The sequence below is a fragment of the Strongylocentrotus purpuratus genome, unplaced genomic scaffold (genome assembly GCF_000002235.5).
Source record: "Strongylocentrotus purpuratus isolate Spur 01 unplaced genomic scaffold, Spur_5.0 spur5_scaffold_20, whole genome shotgun sequence".
Lineage (NCBI taxonomy): Eukaryota > Metazoa > Echinodermata > Echinoidea > Camarodonta > Strongylocentrotidae > Strongylocentrotus > Strongylocentrotus purpuratus.
This window is the reverse complement of record NW_022145606.1, coordinates 17,050,886-17,054,622: the sequence shown is the minus strand read 5'-3', so window position 1 is coordinate 17,054,622 and position 3,737 is coordinate 17,050,886. Positions and strand designations below refer to the sequence as shown.

At 36.7% G+C, this 3,737-nt stretch overlaps 1 non-coding gene across 1 annotated transcript; it reads right to left on the bottom strand.

Moving 5' to 3' along the window:
- Positions 1-1,516: 1,516 nt before the first annotated feature.
- On the bottom strand, positions 1,517-1,589 carry TRNAM-CAU. Its single transcript has one exon. It is a non-coding gene; the product is annotated as a tRNA-Met (tRNA).
- Positions 1,590-3,737: the final 2,148 nt, after the last annotated feature.

Here is a 3,737-nt window from a genome sequence, read left to right as displayed (position 1 = left end):
AAATTGCGCTTCAAAATGATCAAGAAGTGCCTCAAAAAAGTAAAAAATCTTTGAGTGACCGGTTTTACCATACTTGTTTTCCCCAATAGACTGTAGTGTTATGAAAACCGTCAGGCGAACGGTTTTCAAAATTTGTAATTCCAATCATAAATATCTTGATAATCAGACAGGCGATCGGCTTATAAAATTCATGGGGTTCCTGACTGGCCTAAAGGTTTATAATTATCATTGCATCATGAGCTAAATCCAGAATTTTGTTTCAGAATCTGAGACAAATTTACCCAATCCCTTTAATGTTTTTGTTGAAGGCATGCAGTTATTGCTCGTATCAATGTGTGAACATAATTGAGAACAATCCGATAAAAGATTAATGAAGAAATGTATATTGATACTTTTATGCCCTAGAAATGGGAGAGTTAAACACGGTCACAATTGATCAACCAGTTCGCCGATATCAGTTTTGCTATTATCTACTGTGTTCTCTACTCCGAAGCATCTAGAAATATCTTAGGCCTATATCTAAATACTTATTATGTGGTATATTTTTTCTATTTCTAAAAGACGGGCATGTTTCTCCGATTTTTCTGCATTCAATTTGAAAAAAAATGAAAGGCTATATGAAATTAGTTAATAACTTTTTTGTTAATTGCCACTATCTTCTAAATATACATCCGCCACTGGCACAGCAAGGTACAGTAAGGGGGCGAGAGAGTTGCCTCCCACACAGACAGAATTTATTGTTAATACAACAATATTTGTATCACAGAGAACGCTCCATCTGTTGGTTATTAGATTTTTCGTTTTTATTACTAAACAATTAATTTGCCACCTTACTGTCTGTTTACGATGGCACTGTCCTACATAATCAAAAGGCTTCTAATCGAAAGAGACACAAGCCTTACTTTATGAAATGCAAATGTTAATAATTTGACGGAAAAAATATAGATCAGGATTGGTTTTTCGTCTGAACAACTGGTACACCCCTTTCCCACGCCATAGAAGTGTCAAGCTTGTTCGAGACCATATAATTGTTTATACTGATGCATATTTTTTCATTATACAATTTCTATCCGACCTACTTTAAGAGAGCATATTAATGCTGATTAAAAAAATTACAAATCTTTGCGATTTCATAAAATAAGATGGTTTTGAATTTTGCAGGAATTTCAGGTTGAAAGAATATTTTGAAAGAAAGAAAGAATATCGAAGACGAAACAGAAATCCAACGCCAGGGAAATACATGTGCATTGATTTCCTAGATACTTTTAGTTGCTGTCATCAATTTTCGGAATAAATTGCGAATGTGGAAAAATGATATTACTATATTATATGGGTAGATTATGATAAATAATACTAATAATAATAACGTTTATTTAACCAGGGTAGCCACTTCAGTTATGAAACTGTTCTTCCAGCGGGCCCTGCATAACATAATGTTGTTACTACCCTTCTCTAATCTAATATGCTGAGCGCCTAGCTAGAAGGCAGAAGGTCCCATTGTTATAAGTCTTTGGTATGACTCGGCCGGGATTCGAACCCACGACCTCCCGTTCATGAGGCGGGCGCTCTAACCACTGAGCCACCATGCCCGGTTATGATATCATATCATATTGAATATCCATGCTTTGATATCAAATATATAAGATGTAGCATATAGATACACTGTCGCTCATGAAGGTGGAATATTTTAGTTTTAGCCCCAATTTATGGAATTATTTTAAAAATTATTTAAAAAATAATAGATATAGATAATAGTATATATTCTCAGATTTTAATGAATAATAACTTGCCAATGTGTGTTTTGCGGAACTGCTAAAGCATGTGTATGCTACTATGCTTATTAACTAGGGGACCTACGCTCTCAAGTCATAAATGACAGTAATGAGGATTAATGCCCCACAAAAGGGCACTAATAAAGCACATCGACACGGTTTTCATCCTGGGGCCTCACAGTGGGTCAATATCGCTATTCATAAGGACTGCTATTCATAAGGTTTGCTATTCATAAGGTCCACTGTTCATAAGGACCGCTATTCATAAGGTCCGCTTTTCATAATTGGAGAAAAGGGTCATTATTCATAAGGGTCGTTGTTCATAAGGACCGCTGTTCATAATCAAAGAAGAGGGTCGGTATTCATAATATTAGAAGAGGGTCGCTATTCATAATACGAGATCGGGGTCGTTATTCATAAGGGTCCCTATTCATAATATTACAAAAGGGTCGTTATTCATAACACAGAAAGAGGGTCGCTATTCATAATGCAAAATGAGGGTCGCTATTCATAATACGAAATGAGGGTCGCTATTCATAATGCAAAATGAGGGTCGCTATTCATAAGGGTCATTATTCATAATCGATGAAGAGGATCGCTATTCATAATAGGAGAAGAGGGTCGCTATTCATAATAGAAAAAAGGGTCGCTATTCATAATAGGAGAAGAGGGTCGCTATTCATAATAGTAGAAGAGGGTCGCTATTCATAATAGGAGTAGAGGGTTGCTATTCATAATACGAAATGAGGGTCGCTATTCATAACAAGAAATGAGGGTCGCTATTCATAAGGGTCATTATTCATAAGGGTCACTATTCATAATCGATGAAGAGGGTCGCTATTCATAATAGGAGAAGAGGGTTGTTATTCATAATAGGGTCACTATTCATAATATGAAATGAGGTTCGCTATTCATAATAGGAGAAGAGGATCGCTATTCATGATAGGAGAAGAGGGTCGCTATTCATAATACGAAATGAGGGTCGCTATTCATAACAAGAAATGAGGGTCGCTATTCATAATAGGAGTAAAGCGTTGCTATTCATAATACGAAATGAGGGTCGCTATTCATAATAAGAAATGAGGGTCGCTATTCATAATACGAAATGAGGTTCGCTATTCATAATGGGAGAAGAGGGTCGCTATTCATAATACGAAATGAGGTTCGCTATTCATAATGGGAGAAGAGGGTCGCTATTCATAATACGAAATGAGGTTCGCTATTCATAATGGGAGAAGAGGGTCGCTATTCATAATACGAAATGAGGTTCGCTATTCATAATGGGAGAAGAGGGTCGCTATTCATAATAGGAGTAGACGGTCGCTATTCATAATACGAAATGAGGTTCGCTATTCATAATAGGTGAAGAGGGTCGCTATTCATAATACGAAACGAGGTTCGCTATTCATAATGGGAGAAGAGGGTCGCTATTCATAATACGAAATGAGGTTCGCTATTCATAATGGGAGAAGAGGGTCGCTATTCATAATACGAAATGAGGTTCGCTATTCATAATGGGAGAAGAGGGTCGCTATTCATAATAGGAGTAGAGGGTCGCTATTCATAATACGAAATGAGGTTCGCTATTCATAATAGGGGAAGAGGGTCGCTATTCATAATACGAAACGAGGTTCGCTATTCATAATAGGAGAAGAGGGTCGCTATTCATAATAGGAGAAGAGGGTCGCTATTCTTAATAGGAGAAGAGCTATTCATAATAGGAGTAGAGGGTTGCTATTCATAATAGGGTCACTATTCATAATATGAAATGAGGTTCGCTATTCATAATAGGAGAAGAGGGTCCCTATTCATAATACGAAATGAGGTTCGCTATTCATAATAGGAGAAGAGGGTCGCTATTCATTATAGGAGAAGAGCTATTCATAATAGGAGTAGAGGGTTGCTATTCATAATACGAAATGAGGGTCGCTATTCATAATAGGGTCACTATTCATAATAGGAGAA